We start from the raw sequence: 17234 nt of genomic DNA, 5'->3' as shown, positions 1-17234 counted from the left end.
CCTTTCTCTGGATGGGTTGGGGCTTTCCCCACCAAGCAGGAAAGAGCTGCCATGATATCTAAGAAGATATTAGAAGAAAATTTCCTGAGATTCGGAGTGACCAAGGTAATTGGTGTGGGACCATGTAAGGCAGTCTGTGGCCTGATTGAGCAAGGCTTTCTCTGGAGACCCAGTAGAACTCTACAAGGGATGAAACCCATGAGCCATGCTCCCAGACTGCTGACTCCTCAACTTCATAATCCTGTGGCCATCAGTCATGTATGGCCACACCCCAGGCCCCTAGCTTTCTGGCTGGACTCCACCCCCACAGTCACCTGGATACAGCCAGGCTTTCCCTGCCCCATGGTTACCTGGCTGTTGCCAGGTAACCCAGCCCACTATAAAAGAAGGCTTCTTGCCCCTCCCTCCCTCCCTCCCTCCCTCCCTCCCTCCCTCCCTCCCTCCCTCCCTCCTTTCCTCCCTCTCTCTCCCTCCTCCCCCTCCCTCCCTCCCTCTCTCTCTCTCTCTCTCTCTCCCTCTCTCTCTCTCTCCCTCTCTCTCTCTGTTCCCCCCTCTCTCTATTCTTCTCCCCTCTTTCCACGTGGTCATGGCCAGCTCTCATCCCTCTATCTTCTCTTTCTCTCTTTACTTCTCTATCTCCTTTTCTCTTCCCACTTTTCTAAAATAAAGCATTGAAACTGTGAACTGTCTCTTCTTATCAAAACCCGCCATGTAGGAGCATGGAGCAGGCCTCAGCGTTTCCAGCCCTAGGGAAGGACCCAGCCTCTTCTCAGCCAAGCTTCCTCTACAGGTACCTGGGAGGCCCATGCCAGAATGGCCCCGCCTTCTGAGCAAGGACCTGCCTCTGCTAGCCAGGTAGCTTCTCCCTCTACAGGCACTGGAGCCCCCACTGTTCCCATCCCAGTGCGGTGCACGGCCTAGCCAGTTTTCCCTTATGGGCTCCGCCTGCCAGTCTTCTCCTATGCTGGCTCTGCCTGCCAGTGTTCGGACCTCCCGTGCACTCGTGCTACCCTCCCCCCCTCCATTGCTTTTTCCCCCCACAAATTGGATCAGACAACGATCCTGTTGCTGTTTCTAAGGTAAGTCACGGATTGACAGAGATATTGGGGACTAATTGGAAACATTATTAGACATACTGTCCCCAGAACTCAAGGCAGGTAGAGAAAATAAACAGAACCCTATGAGAGACCTTAACCAAATTGACCTTGGAGACTGGCTCAGGCTGGGTGGTGCCCCTCCCTTGGCCCTGTTCTGAGCCCAGAACAGCCCCTGCCATTTTAACCTGACCCCTCTTGAGATCCTCTTTAGTACTCCAACTCCTTTGGTGTCCACTGGACCCTCCCAGGAGGTATCCCACAACATGAGATTTGACCCAAACTGTCTGCCTTAAATGCTCCAGGGATGCCAGAGACTCCTCACTGCTTCCAGATTGTTGACTGGATCTATATAATGAGGTTTCAGGGACAGCCACTAGAACCCTGGTGGGCAGGACTCTTCCTGGCTCTGCTAGCCACTCCCACAGGCCTCAAGGTGAATGGCGCATGCTTCCCATGTGAACCTGCAGATGCCCCGCTCTCCAGAGCCCCCTGCTGCATGGTACAGAAGATAGACAATCTGCTCAAGTTCAAGATCATTCAACCTCGATCATGACTGCCTGGTGGTGCCCTTGGATTCTGGTTCCTTCCCCCATCCTATGTGCCCATTCGCCAAACTTGTTATGTCACTCACTGTCTCCCTTCTGTTGGGGTTGGGGATGGCTGGGGCAGCCACCAGGACGTCCACCCTGGTCTTACAAGGGAAAAATTATGACAGTCTGAGGGCAGCCATTGATTTAGATATAGAGAGAATAGAAACTTCCACCAGTCACTGACTTCATTATCAGAAGTAGAATAGGAGGGCTACGTTCTGCCTTAGCTGAGGAGTGTGGCTTTTATATAGATCATTCCAGGTTGTTAAAGAGTCAATGGCTAAGATGAGGGAAGGGCTAGCCAAACAGAAGAGAGAAAGAACAGAGTTGGGGCTGGTTCCAGTCTCCTCCCCTTAACTCCTCTACTTGTCTATAACCACCTGCATATCCACCCTGTTAGGACCCTTAATTGTTCTCCTGCTGTTGTTGACCTTTGGCCCCTACATTTTGAACCTCTTGGTTGCTATTGTTAAGAAACACATAGATACAGTACAGCTAATGATCTTAAAGCAGAGATAAAAAGAACTAGATACAGAAGATCAGGAGTATGAGCTATCAATACCAGCAATTGCTTCAGGATTGAAGCATGCACAAAGGAAAGAGGGGAATGAAAGAGTTAACTTAGAAACTTTGGAAAGGTCGTGGAACACTTGCCCCTCCCAGAAGAGAGAGACTAAATTATATTCCTCAGACCACAGGGTGGTCCCTGCGGCTAGGAAAGGCCCAGAGACCCTTGGCCACCTACCCCATTCCCTAACAATCAATTAGTTTAAAGGTAACACTGTTCTGCCAATCACATTGTGCCTGATGGTGGCTGCCCTGAGGACTGTATAAAGGCTCACGCAGACCACTGTGCGAGGTTGTTCTCTCCCCATGTGCAGGGCGACCCCAGCATGCTGGATTAAATAAAATCCTCTTGCTTTTTGCATCAATTCCTACCTCCATGTGGTTCACTCAGGGGTCTCTGGTAAGTTAAGGCTCTTCAGAGTCTTACAGTATTCCTTGGCTGCCTGCCAGGGTGCCTTTCCATCAGAACATGTTACATGTTACAGTTACATGTAAGGCTGTGTTCAGCCTTCTTATGAGTCCCACAGACAGATGTGCACTGCAGACAGAAAGGATCCTTCCTGACAGCTCCAGGGGCTTTCAGATGCCTCTTTTTCACAGTCTGGGTGTTGAGGACCTTCTTCACAATGCTAGGCCTACCTGAGGTCTCAGCTCCCAGTATGCTGGGGCCTCTCAGACTCCCGAGGCCCTTGTACAGATTCTATGCATTGGGGATTGGCAGCTTCTTCTTCTTCTTCTTCTTCTTCTTCTTCTTCTTCTTCTTCTTCTTCTTCTTCTTCTTCTTCTTCTTCTTCTTTTTCTTCTTCTTCTTCTTCTTCTTCTTTTTTTTTGGATTTTGGTTTTTTTCGAGATAGAGTTTCTCTGTGTAGCCCTGGCTATCCTGGAGCTCAGTCTGTAAACCAGGCTGGCCTCAGAAATCCGCCTGCCTCTGCCTCCCAGAGTGCTGGGATTACAGGCGTGCGCCACTACTGCCCGGCTGGCAGCTTCTTCTAAAGACTGGGCTTTTCCTATTTCTCAGTTCCCAGTTCCCTGGAACCCCAAGGGCTCACGGCTGGTCAGAACCAGAAAGAGAAGCAGCCTGAACACCCAGATCTCTGTCCAAATGTTACAGGTCTGGGGTTGCTCAAAGATTCACCATGACCAAAAAATACAGTTTTTAAAAACAATTTATTCACATTTATTTTATATGCATTGGTGTTTTGACTGCATGTATGTCTGTGTGAGAGTGTCAAATCTCAGCGTTACAGACAGTTGTGTGAAGTGGAAACTTCTGGCTTCTTTGGAAAGTCAGTTATGTCAAAGGATATTTTCCTGATGTGAACACAGGTGAATGGATGTTTTGCTAAAGCAGACAGGTGAAGGAATGTTTCATTGAAGCAGACAAATATGAAAGGAAGTTTTGATAAATCCATCACATGAAAGGACATGTGATGAAGGATTCTTTGATAACGACAGGTTGTGCCTCAGTAGCTGAGTTGTGTTTGCTATCCAGGAACTAATGAACTGGACTGCTGGTATGTTCGTGAAGTGTTTGTGAGTGGATCGAGCTGCCACTGCTGACACCTGTAAACTGAACTGCTGATTTCCTGACAACACAGATTTGATTTGTACCAAAGCACATTTCTAAATAGGCCACTTCCCTGTACCCTCATGATCTCTCTTCCTGCTGCTTCTGGTGGGTGGGAGGGCAGAAGGGAGCTTAGAGTGCTTAGGAACACTTATTAAGAGAAGGGGTTGAAAAATTTAAGCCTACTGTTGTGAGCTGCCATGTAGGTGCTGGGAATTGAACCTGGGTCCTATGGAAGAGCAGTCAGTGCTCTTAACTGCTGAGGCATCTCTCCAGCCCCCACATGAATAAATTTTAGTAAGAAGAGGATTTTTACATTCAGATACCAGTACCAGGACTACACCTGAGAGAACTCCCAAGATGCACCTAGTTATATCAGCCCAGGGCTTGTAAAGGCAAACCCACAAGATTATACATATCCTGCATACATGTACGAAAGGCCTTTTTGAACATGTATGTCTTGCAGTTGTCCGAGTAAGCAAGCTTGATTGTAACAGCATAAGTTCACCTTACGACTTGCGACCTATCTTTCAAGAACAGAAACATTTTCACTATCAGTTCATTTTAAGAATAGTTTTTTAGGGCTGGAGAGATGGCTCCTCAATTAAGAGCATTGGACTGGGGTTCAGTTCCCAGCACCCACCCAACAGCTCACAAATGTCTGTAACTTCAGTTCTAGGGGATCCAACACCAGACATACATGCAGGCAAAACACCAATGCACATAAAATTGGTAGATGAATCATTTAAAAAAAATAGTCTTCAACATCTGGGGAAAGGGGAGAAGGCCTGACAAGGTACAGCATGTACAAACTAGGGGACTAGGGTTCATACGCTAGAGGCATTTTTGTTTCACACACACACACACACACACACACACACACACACACACACCAGCATAGTATTCAAACTAATATTAACCATTATAGCTCATAAGAGCGGGAAACCTGGAACTCATTAACACTCCCAACTGCACATATAGGTCCATTGAAGAATATGGCTTCAATGTAAGACTGAGGTACAGTTTAGTCTGTAGCAGGCACATGCGCAGTGAGTTGAGTATGGGGAGGCAGGGAGCTAGGCCCCCTGCTACTTTCTCTTTTTAAAGCCACTTTGTTCTAGGTGGGGAAGGTCCAGGTTGAAGGCTCTTCTGTGGCTCAGAAGGGATCAGAGCATTCTCCTCTTTTGGAACCCCACTTTCCTGCTGCATGAAGAGGTGTTTTTTATTCACCTGAGGGTGGATCCTCTCATCCCTTTCACCAGGCACTTCAACATGAACTACAGATCTGCTTCAGTGAGCTCAGCCACTCAGCGGGGAGTTGAGGTCTCTCTCCCTCAGGGAGCCGAGCCCACCAGCAGCTCCTGGGTTCTGGCCAGTGACTTTCTAGCAGGTGCTTCCTTCCCTGGGTCAAACCCAGAGCCACAAAGGCTTCCATTAGACCATTCTGGAAAGAGCCGTTACAGAGCTCAGAAAGCCTGGGAGGGAGGTGAGCAGGAACCAGGGATGCAATGACCCTCTCCTCAGAGCAGGGAGGACAGTGCTCCCCAGCTGGTCAGGGCCCAGGAGCGGTGGGGCAGCTGTAGGGGGCAGGGTGCTGCCTGCGGGTCTGGAGCCATGGCCTGGACGGCTGTCCTGCTCATACTGCTGGCCCACCTCACAGGTAAGGGAACTCTTGGGGCCCGAGCCTCCTTGGCCCTCCGCTGGCCTTGCTCTGCCCCAGTGATGGGCACGCGTCTGTCTTCTCAGGTTGTGGCCCTCAGCCCACGCTGCATCAGCCTTCATCAGCCTCTTCCTCCCTGGGAGCCACCATCCGCCTCACCTGCACCCTGAGCAGCAGCCATGACATCGGCGTTTACAGCATTTACTGAAGCACCAGGGTCCCAATGTCCCCCCTCGCTTCTCCGGGTCCAAAGATCCGGCCAGGAACCTGGGGTATCTAAGCATCTCGGAACTGCAGCCCGAGGACGAGGCCGTGTATTACTGCGCCGTGGGGCTCCGGAGCCAGGAAAAGAGGAGCACGGAGAGGGAGTGGGAAGGAGAAAAGCAGCCCACCGACTCGGGATCTGGAGACATCCCCACCCTGAACTGAAGACACAGTTTGCTTTGCTCGGCTAGTCTGGTATGGGAAGGAGGGGTAGAACATGGGGCTTCGCAGAGCCAGGAAGCTGGAGCCATCCAGCTTTTCCTTGTATTGCGGTGTCGCTATGAGCCCCATCGGGGGCTGGATTGTAGAATTAAAGCTGTTTTTACTGACTTTGGTTTGGCTGGTTTGTGGTCAAAGGTCATGCTCAGTTTGGCCAGGTACCCATCTCTGAGGCAGAGCATTTGTCTGAGCCCTATTGTTATGATCACGGGCAAATGGATGATAAAAACGTCTTGGAGGGGGACCTTGCAAAGGACAGGGTCTCCTGTTGTCACCTCCACAGTTAAAGAGTAAAGAGCCCAGCAAATGCCACCACTGGGCCTCTGCTTTGGGGGAGAGCAGGTGCCAAGTGACAGGTGTGGAGCAGGTTCCCCTTATTGTTACTAGAGGTGTTTTGGGATGGACAGACCTTTGTCATGTGTGTTGTGGGTGTGGCCCCTGCTGCCTGATGCAGTACACAGCACATGCTCTCCATGGTGAGTCCTCCCTGGATGGCTCCAGAGAGCAGTGAAGGCCTGGGGTTGTTGAGATGCACGTGCCTTCAGTGTGGAGGAGTGGTGGGCCAGCTAGCATTTTCTCAAAGGTCAGATGTTACCAGCCTTGGCTTTGTGGACCATCCTGACTCTGTTGAAATACCCAGTTCTGTCTTTAGAGCACAGAAGCAGCTATAGATGATGGGTGAGTGCCCTGTGAGGCTGCTATTAAAGCTAGCTTAGAGAGAGAGGCCAGGCAGGGCAGGATGTGGTCCTCACCACAAAAGGCTAACCTTGCTTGGGAGGAGTCCCACAGCTCCTGCCTGGGTTCTGGCGATCCCTGCTTGGGGTCTCATTGAGGGTCTTCACAGCTTGGGTTCTGAGCCATGGCCTGTGGGCAGACCTTGAAATACGAGACACGTGGTCCATTGAGGCCATACCAGGCTTGTTGGCTGCAGGAGACGAGGATAGAAAAGATTACAGAGTCCTGGCCACAGCCTGGTGCCAGGAAATCCAGGGATGCGGTCCAGGATGTGGCCTGAGAGAGAACCTGCGCAGGAGGCGTTTGCACTGCATGGATGTCCTTTACCTAAAGGAGGTGCCAGGCAAAAATGGTGTCCTCTGTGGCTTCAAACATGGCTGAGAACACCTATCTACCACAGCTAAGTGATTCCCAGGGTCTCCTCCTGAGAGGAGGACACATGTCATGGTCATTCTTGCGTTCTCTGACCCAGGACTCTTACTCATAAAGCAGTGGTCCCAGTGTCACCTGTGTAGGTCAGAGGCTGTTTCTCCTCTTCTACCACATGAACCCGAGGGACGGAACTCAGGCCCAGAACTTGTCAGCAACTCCTTTCCCACTGAGCTGCGCCATCTTGACCGCCTAACTGACTAATCTACATGAAATGCTCAGCGGTCATGGGTGTGGCCCGCTCTTCCTCCCTGTCAGTTTCATTTCTCACCTGGCCACCACTGGACCTCCTGCCTCTCACCCTGCTTGTCCTGACTTTCATCTACCTTACCATTCCGTCCCCCAGACTTGCCTTCACTCCACCTCTGCCTGCGCCCTGTGTTCTAAGCACGTGGGACAACCACATCTGTAGCTCCCATTTTCTAGTGGCTACATTAAAAAAGTTTAATTATTAGCTTAGTTCATGAGTGTTTTGCCTACAAGTATGTCCAGGCACCAACCACATTCATGCCTGGTATCCCTGAATGCCAGAAGAGGGCCTCAGATCCCCTGGGCCTCTAGTGACAGATAGTTATGAGCCACCAAGTGGGTTCTGGGAATCGAACCTGGGTACTCTGGAGGAGTGGGCAGTGCTGTTTATCCACCGAGCCATCTCTTCAGACCCACAAGTGCAGAGATTCTTAATCTGTAGATCACAACACCCTTGGGATCACATATCAGATATCCTGCACACCAGAAATTTACATTATGATTCATAACAGTAGCAAAATTAAACTTATGTAGTAGCAATGAAAGGCTGTGGGTCACCACAACACGAGGAACTGTATTAAAGGGCTGCAGCATTAGGAAGGTTGAGAACCTCTGCACCAGTGATTACATTTTTTTAAAAGGGTGACCAGACATGTTGGCATGAATCTACAGTCTCAGCTATTCATTAGCTTGAGGCAGGAGGATTGCTTGAGTCAAGAGTTTTTGGTCTGGTCAACAAAGGGAACTTTCTATCTCTAAAATAGTTTCTGAAAAGTAAAAAGAAACAGGTGAAATGATTCTAAGATGTATTTTATTTAACACAACATATCTTCAATATAACCATTTAATGTGCAGTAGTTATTCCAGGCATGTATGGGCACTGGTTTTTCTTTGCTACTCTGCCTTTGAAATTCAACGTGTATTTCCCCGCTGTGGCTTATCTCTGCTGAGACCCACACAACTGCATATGGTGTATGAAAAGAGCTCAGACTGAGGGGCAGAAGTCAGGTTCCCCACCATCCAGCCTTTGGACACTGGCCAGATCCTGGTCGTAAAGTCCCGTTCCTTGTCCCTTTCGTCTGGAAGGTCCGTCTCTGCCGTGTTCAGCTCACTGCCATTGATCAGGTGCCTGGTTTGCCTGGTGGCCTCCAAGCCTTCACTCAAGCTGTTTATGCTGGGAGGACTTCCTGCTCCTGGATTTGGTCCTCCCTCTGTCTGCACTGATGCTGAGGCCACAGCCATCGCCCCTCCCCCTCGCTGGACATCTGTTTCCTGGCCGCTCTGCGGTTGTTATCCCCCTCCAGAGGGCAGACAGGCTGTTTTCCTCATTACAGTTCGCACCTGCCTCGCAGCTCTGTTTTATTTTATTTTTTTTTAGCAAGACTCTTACAAATTCCCAGCTGGCTGGATCCTCGGTGTGTGATAAACGCTCTAGGAGATGAGAGGCAGGCGAGAGAGCGAGCGAGCGATGAAATGCCAGCCAATGACTCCTTGGTTACTCGTTAGCTCTCCTTAGCTGCTGGGGTCACTGTGATTTCCTCAGACTGGGAAGCTGCTCGGATTTCTTTTCCCTCTGTGACTGGCCACTCTCTGTCTCTGTACATCTGTCTCCCCATGGTTCTGTCTGTCCATTGTTCTCCTCGGTCACATTACCATCCTCTGTTGTCTGACAGTTGAAACAAGTGACTGTGGGCTGTGACCAAGAGGGGCCTGGAGAAGGAGAGCTTGAAGGAGCCGACTGCGTGAGGGCGTGTGGGGAACCTTCTGAGCAGGAGAGCTGCTGGAGAGGGCGGGTCCCCAGAGTGTTGGGACCCACTCACTACCGGGGACTGCACCGACTCAGGAACCAAGAGGACTCCTGGCAGCCCTGAGAAGCAGGCTGTGGGGTTCTAAGAACTGAGACCTCGGACATGTATCAGCGGCTCAAACATTCCCACCTGAGAAAGGTCCTGAGACCCAGAGAGGAGAGGGGATCTCAGGAGCTCCCGGGGTCTTACAGGGTGGCCCTTAGAATAAAAGAGTCTAAAAAGCCAGTGCTGTCATGGTGTGTGTTGCAGAGTGAGCTAGGGGAGAGGCCTGGGCAGAGGGAGAGCATCCTGTCACACAGGGGAGCGTCGTGTGACAGATGCTCACTGTCCCACTCATTTGCTCACTATGTAGCATAGAAAGGGCATACTGTCATTTTAGCATTCTTCTTTCACTTATTAACTAGAGAAAGTGCTATAAAGAACCTCCTAGGGCTGGGACGATGGCCGTTTCTATAAAGCCTGGGGGCCTGAGTTCAAACCCCCAGAGCCCATGTATAAGGGTGCGTGTAGCAAACATCTGTAATACCAGAGCCCCTGTGGGAGTTGGGAACTCCAGACAGGAGAGGCCTTGGAAGTGCTCAGGCCAGCATCAGGGGCAGCAAGCAAGAAGGAGATCTTGTCTCAAACAAGAGGAAAGGCCAACACCTGAAGTTAACCTCTGACCTCCACATGCATCCAGTGGCACATGCACGCCCACACTCACTCATACAAATGAGCGTGTGCACACACATGTAGATACACACATAATATATACATATGCCATAAACACACAAAGTAACACCAAGAACTGCCTCCGTACTGAGACCATGCTGCAACCCCAGTTCTGAGGAGAAGGAGGCAGGAATCCTAGACTAGTCCAGTCTTAAAGAAAAACCCCAAACTTGTACTATAGACCACACCTCAAAATTCTCCACTTCGCTGATAACTTAGCCACGTTGAGGGACTATTTGAATAGTAAAGGCAGGGTAAGCCTTGGACTCTCTTTCTGTTTATGTATCAACTATAGTGAGTATATAAACTGAGGACGTAACTGCCCCAAGATATGGTGGAGAAATTTTATTGTAGAAATGAGGGAGAAATTGTAGAAATTTATTGTAGAAATGAGGGAGAGAACAGCCAGAGGCATCTGGGAGAGTCCAGGGCAGAGAGGAAAGCAGTAAAATTAAACTGGTCAGCAGATTGGACCAGGCTGTGGCAAGAGAGACCAAGAGAGTGGGAAAGAGGGGAGGGGCCAAGGCAGGAAGACAAGGAGAGAGCGCAGCCAGAATAACTGGGTAACCAGGGAAGGAGAAGCTGGGGAGAGGCCCGGGAGCTGGAGAGGCTGAGGGTGGGGGATGGGGTGAGAATCCGTGAGAGGAGCACAGGTGCTTGTGGCTCTGGGTGAGCCTGAAGCCAACGTGCACTTTGGCAAGCTACCGGCGGGCGCCTCAGATAGCCATTTGTCCTAATAGTGATAGGGAATGGAATCGTTTTCCTTTCCTCAGCAACAGACTTGAGAGAAAAATAAAAATAGATATGTTCTGTGTTTTTCTTAAAAAGATATAATCAAATGAAACAACCCTGCATTTGTATGTTAGTAAAATCAAAGTCACCCAGAGCACATGAACAGATAAGGTGGAAAAGTCAAACGTGCAGGTTCCCAACTCTCTACAGCTCTGGGGAGGCCAAGAGTTTAGCGCCCTCTCCTGGCCACCCTGTAGAGCAGACCCATACAGCTTGTTCTTTGAGAAAATCAACAAGATAAACTCTTAGCCAGACTAACCAGAGAGCATAGGGACAATATCCAAATTAACAAAATCAGAAATGAAAAGGTAAATACAAAAACAGAAACTGAGGAAATTAAAAAAAATCATCAGATCCTACTCCAAAAGCCTATATTCACCCAAACTGGAAAATCTGGATGAAATGGACAATTTTCTAGACAGATACCAAATATCTAAGTTAAACCAGGATCAGATAAACCATCTAAACAGCCCTATAACCCCTAAAGAAATAGAAGCAGTCATTAAAGTCTCCCAACCAAAAAAAGCCTAGGACCAGATGGGTTTAGCATACAGTTCTATCAGACCTTCCAAGAATGCCTAATACCAGTGCTCTTCAAACTATTCCACAAAATAGAAACAGAAGGAACACCAATCAGTTCGTTCTATGAAATCACAGTTATGCTGCATATTCTTACTTGGAGATGCAGCAGTTTCCATCTAATCAGAAACTTGTCACAATTTCCTTTCATAGAGGACTTCATAAGAGGTTTTTTCTTTTCTATTTCTGTCATGTTTAATGTTCCAAATAGATTTTTAAAACTGGTTGAATGCATATTACTTTTAGTTTCAGAAGATATCATGCATATTTGAGAGGCATTTAACTATTATAAATTATTTTGATGACTTAAGAAAATGTCAATACTGAGTTGTATATTTTAAAATACATTTTATTAGTTTAATAATAATAATAAAAACTCATTGGCTAAGCATACTGACCTTTAAATCTATTGGCTGGCCAGTATGACAGGCCTTTGGGCTCTACACAGCCCTCACTCTCTGCAGCCCATAGGGGTTTCCCCTTTCTCCAGGGATGCTTCTTGACAAGGACCAGCTTCATCTTGGAGAGGAGTTCTGAAAAAAGGGGTGTTTCGAAAGTGGAGAATCAAATGACTCAAAGTTAAATCGTGAGGCCAGCCTGTGCTCTGCTCAAGACAGCTTTCCAGATTTTGCTTTCTCTGGACATCTCCAAACATCTCTTTCTGTTTTTCCTACTCAAGACATTCCTTCAAGCTGGTCTCACTTGCTATTCTAAAGATTTCTTGTAGAGCTCCTCTCTTGTAGATCACAAGCCCAGTCTTTTTGTTGTATTCTGTAGCTGCCTGCAGCTACTACAAACTGGATCCTGGAAGAGAAGCTGAGGGATGGATGGGGAAGGGAAGAAAAGAAGGAGGCCAGGACTATAGTTTATAGTTTACCAATCTAGGCCCCAACTTTAATGGCAGTCAGAACATTTAACAGTTTGGGCAAGCCCCTCCCCCCAGACTCCAGGTTGAGTTCCAGGGAATTCATCTGGTGGTCCTTGGCTCCACTGCTCAGGCAACTGGGTGGGTCACCTGCTTAATTCAGGAATTCGCAGACCTGGAGGAACAATGAACTTCACCTTCACTCGGAGCACTCCACCCTAGGATAAAAATTCCTGCTGTAACTTACTTCCCTATTATGCCCTAATGTCAGATTCCTGCTGGAAGCCCTTGTCCTTCGCCAATTCCGTCATTACCCCAGGTCCCCTTTTGACTATCCCATGAATCAGCATCCCTTGACCCCAGCTTCTTGATTCTTAGGAGACAGCAAACACATTTTTTTTTTAACATTACAAAAGACTTCATGGATCTGCCTGCCTCTGTTAAGCACTGAGGATAAACTAGCTGGGTGGATGGACACTGCCCTGAAATTACTGTTTCTACTACAACTGTGCCTACTCTGTCCCAGGCTGACCCTGAACTCAGGAATCTGTCTGCCTTTGTAAGCATAAAAGAAAATTAGCTGGGTGGGCTCTCCTTTGACTTCTTCCCAATCTCTCCATCTCCCTCCTTAATATCTTTATGACACGTTGGCTCACAGCAAGATTGTTTTTGTTCCTTTAGATTTGTGAAGCTCCTCATGTAATTCATATTGCATCCTTACATTTTACATAGTTGAGACACTATTTTTGAACTCATGTTTTTAGAATTTTTGCCCACAGCCTTAAGGGCTGCCCTGAAGGTCCCCACATTTACCATTTTGCTGAGACATTAGTCACACATTGGCCTCCCAGATTCATGCTGTCTCTGTTCATCATTCACATTAACAGGAAAGACATTCCTTGGAGGAGAAATGTAAAAATATGTACAGTGCAGTGTTATACAAACAAGCCTTATGCCCACAGCAGCCATCAACACTCGTGGAGGCCCACACCCGCTGTCTCTGTCCCAGGCACAGGAACCTTGTCACTCTGTCCCCACCAAGGCCATGCTGGACTCTATACTTTTCACACTTTTCTTGTTATATCTTGTGGGACCAGGAAAGGCAGTCTGTGTTCTGGTTGAGTGAGGCTTAACCCCAAGAGAACCTGCAGATATTCTACAAGGGACAGAGCTGTTGGCCACTCCCAGACACTAGGCTTCTGACATGAGCCCTCAGCTCTCCATAATTCTGTGGCCATCAGTCGCACAGGGCAATGGCCCAAGCCCCTGGAATTGTCTGGGCTCCACCCCTACAGTCACCTGGCAAAAACCAGGTATGCTCTTCTTCACGGTTACCTGGCAAAGCCAGGTGGGCCCAGCCCACTATAAAAAGGGCTTCTTCCCCTCCCCCCTCTCTCTCACTCATCTCTTGCTCTTCTCTTACCCTCTTGCTCCCCCTCTCTCCCCAATCCCTTCCTCCCCTCTCTCCACGTGGCCATGGCTGGCCTCTACTTCTCTTCTCTTCTCTTCTCTTCTCTTCTCTTCTCTTCTCTTCTCTTCTCTTCTCTTCTCTTCTCTTCTCTTCTCTTCTCTTCTCTTCTCTTCTCTTCTCTCTCTCTCTCTCTCTCTCTCTCTCTCTCTCTCTCTCTCTCTCTCTCCCCCTACTTCTCTACAACAAACTCTCTAAAACCATGAACAGCCTCTTCTTATCTTCTTATCTGGTGGACCCGCCGTGCTGGAACAACAGTGTAGTTCTTTGCCTAAAGAGTTGCACATCTGGTTTCCCACTAGAAAGCCTCCCAGCGGTCCAAGCCATGGCTGCCACCAACCCAAGCCACCCACGGAGCAAGCCAGCTAGCCAAGGACACTCGTCCCCACAGGAGCCAGCTGGAGTTCCTCTCCTTTTCCTCACATCCTTTTGGCCTGGGTCAGACCTAGCCTCGAGGGCCTCCACCCTGTTCTCAGCTCTTAGGAGACAATCCAGCAGCATCTGCGGTGTCCAAGAGTGAGAACCTGTTGTCCTCGACCTCTGTAAAGCTCAAGTACCCACAAGCTCTGCCCTGCCAGTTCCCCAGGGACCCCGTGAACTGCCCTTCTCCACCCCTGGAGCAGGGTCCCTCAGTTTTTCACAGTCCGACGCCCACCCAGCAGTTCCATGGGGACGCGCGCAGTCCAACTCCCCAGTGGCCTGATCTGGGCTGGACACAGGCCACCGCTCTTCACTCACAATATCTTCCATGCAAAAAGCCCCAGAACCCATCTCCCTCGACCCATCTTCAGCACAGATTGCTCGGGAGGGCCTTCCCTTGCTGTGAGGTCTGGGTGTGTGCCACACGCAGTTCTGGCAAGATTTGGAGCCATGGATTTTGCTGACAGAGCTGGAGGTATTAGCTCCACTGTTTCTTAGGAAGGTCTGTTGTTGGCTCTAAGACTGTGTTCCTAGGAGTATGAAATGCTGTGTGGGTGTGGGAACCTGTCTGTCCCCCACTCCTGAGTCTGGTTTGCAGGAAGCATTATGGAAGCAGCAGAGAAGAGAGAAGTTGCCGGTCTTCTTACCGGTGCTGTATGTGGGGGTTCTGCGGGGCTCTGGTTTGGTCACAGCGGCTAGAGAGTTACAGATCTCTGGGGTGGGTGGGGTAGGGCTAAGGCAGGCTTCCAGGCCTCTTCCAAGGCCACCACTGCCCCAGAGTCAGTGTCAGTGAAGGGATTAGAGTAGCAGAAAAAACTTCATTTTGTTTTTCAAACTAAGTTATCTTGCCCCCAGAGAGGCATGCTGCCACCCTTGAGTTCTGAAAAATATAAAATGTTCCTGGCAGTTGCAAAATAGACACAGCAGCTGCAGCTAGCTGATAACAACACAGCTGGCTAGGAAAACCTAAGTCCGACCCAGGTCAAGGTGTTCCTTTTGATGCATGTTCCTTCCCTGTGGTTTGACCAGATGTTGTGAACCAATCACCTTAAAGGCCAACATTCCTTTACCCTCTCTTGTCACACCAAGGCTTGGAAAGCCCCACTTGCCATTTTCCCTTTAAAAACTCCCTTCCCCTAGACCTCTGGGTCTGTCTGTCACATCTATCCTGTAGCATCAGGAAGATTCATGGCCCAGGCTCGAGACTAAATAAAGACTCTCATGTTCTTGCATCAGAGTTGTGGTTTCTGGGGGTCTCTCTGGGGGTCTTTCGATCAGGTCACAACAGCAGGTGGTGGGACACAGCCAGAGGCAACCCAGTAGTCGGTGGCAGGTGACAGGACAAAATGAATCCAACGTGGTACAGCGGGCAGCTAGGAGCCGAGGTCAGCGCCATGGAGCAGGAAGTGACTACAGAAGGCTTGAGCCTGTAAGATCCAGCGGTGAAAGCTTCAGGAGAGAATGTGCTTCCCCAGGGTGCCATAGCTCTGTAAGACAGTTGCTCTCAAATGGTCGCTGACGAAATAGCTCATGTGTGTTTTATTCCTTGTGGACAGGGTTTTATACACATTTTGGGTTGGGTTGGGTTGGGAGCTAGAGGCAGATGCTTTCTATCGCCTTGGTTTGAGATGTTAGAGATGCCTCATCTGCATGTGGAAGGTCTTAGGGTGCTGCTTCTCTGTGACAGATGGTCATAGTCCTCTCCATGGGGTGTCATGGTCATGTGTTCCAGGACAGGAACCTGGTCAGGAGTATATTAAATGCCTACCCTTCTCAGATATGAGAATCACCAAGGTTTCTGAGTCCACTCCATCTTACCAAGTTTTCTGTGTGGTGGCCTGGTTCGCCACCCCACAACTCCCTCTTTTCTTTTTATAAGGGAGAGGTCTCATCAGAATAACAGTCTTCTATGCTGGGAACAGTTTGATACCAAGACCTGATTGGTAGTGACTTTTGCAATGCTACTCACCCGCTGCTTGAGAAACTGAATGAGACAGGGGGCCAAGAGAAGCAAGGCTCCCATGGCGAGTGTGGGGCTAAGGGTGGGGGAGGGGGAGAATCCAGGCTTCCAAGGAGTCAGAGTACCAGGGGGAGGGGTGCTGGGGACAGAGCGTGCCTGAAGGTTCCCCCAGAGCTCTCTGAGCATCTGTACATCTTATTCTAATAACCCAGATTCATTGACATAGAAACAACATTCCTCCCCCAGCAAATCGCAAGTCCCTCCCTGTTCAGCAGTCAGTAAGTCCAGGGCTCTCTGGTTTTGGAGAACAACTCCTGCTAAGGAGGTTATCTGGCATTGAGGAGACTCTAGGCTGTCTGTAGTGGAGGCCATTGTCTAGTTAAGCTCATCCTGGAAGTCGCTGACTGGATGTGGTTTGTTCAGGGCTGCTCCTTCCGACCTGTTGGACCCAGTGAGACAGCACGGCCCAGTGCTCAGAGGGATAAAGATCTCTCCTTTCTTTTAGCTTCCGTCCATCTTCAAGGTTCATAGGGATGAACCTGAGGAACAATTATCATGGGGGTGCAAAAGCCTCGAAAAGGGGGGTTAATACAATGCCTGTAGTGCCTTTGCACCAGAGGAGAGCAGAGGGTTAACACATATTGACTTGGTGATGGTGATGTCATTGTAAGATGGAGTTTTGAGGAGGATCCTACAAGGCAAAAGGTGGAAGGGGTAGGTCGAAGAGAGGAGGAGTACCTTGTGCTTTCCGTGGGTAAGGGTCCATGGAGTCCCTGAAGGGAAATGTTAATAGGAATGGCTGATAATAGTGGTCAGGAGAGAGAAACACAGAAAAAATATTGGGAGGAGTTGGAGTGGGTGGTTAAGGGAAGGAGGTCAGCGCCATTTTGGATATGCCGGGAGAGGGTTGCTTGAAGTTCCTTCTGAGACTGATTTTCCTGTTGGGGAATAGTAACATAGATAAAGACTGATTTGGAGTGGTGGGGGGCAAGCTCATGGGAGGCATGTAAGCTGGCTATGGGGTATTGGGCATAGCCTTTGATTCACCAACATTCATCACATGGGATGCTGATGGAAAGCGGAAAATGAGTTTTAAGGTTGGCGAGTATGGTGCTGCCTCAGCTGGTGGATTCAATTCGGCATCTCCAATATCATCAACCTCCATATATGGAGACCTCCTGGAGACATTCGCCTGTGTTTCAGTAAGGAAAGCAGAGGAAAGGGCTGGGGGTAGTGGAGATGGACTCCGGGTGT

The 17234-nt window shown here is 49.2% G+C and overlaps 1 long non-coding RNA gene and 1 pseudogene across 1 annotated transcript; one reads left to right on the top strand and one right to left on the bottom strand.

The window, feature by feature from the left end:
- Positions 1 to 5235: 5235 nt before the first annotated feature.
- Positions 5236 to 6059, top strand: LOC127666025 (immunoglobulin omega chain-like; annotated as a pseudogene).
- Positions 6060 to 12160: 6101 nt separating this feature from the next.
- LOC127666237 (uncharacterized) lies at positions 12161 to 14738 on the bottom strand. Its single transcript, XR_007973576.1, has 3 exons — positions 14668 to 14738; positions 12946 to 13030; positions 12161 to 12350 (listed from the first exon to the last, which is right to left on the bottom strand). It is a non-coding gene; the product is annotated as an uncharacterized LOC127666237 (long non-coding RNA).
- Positions 14739 to 17234: the final 2496 nt, after the last annotated feature.

This window comes from Apodemus sylvaticus, chromosome 15 (assembly GCF_947179515.1).
Source record: "Apodemus sylvaticus chromosome 15, mApoSyl1.1, whole genome shotgun sequence".
Classification (NCBI taxonomy): Eukaryota; Metazoa; Chordata; class Mammalia; order Rodentia; family Muridae; genus Apodemus; species Apodemus sylvaticus.
Note: the sequence above shows the minus strand (reverse complement) of the source record. Positions and strands in the feature narration are given on the sequence as shown.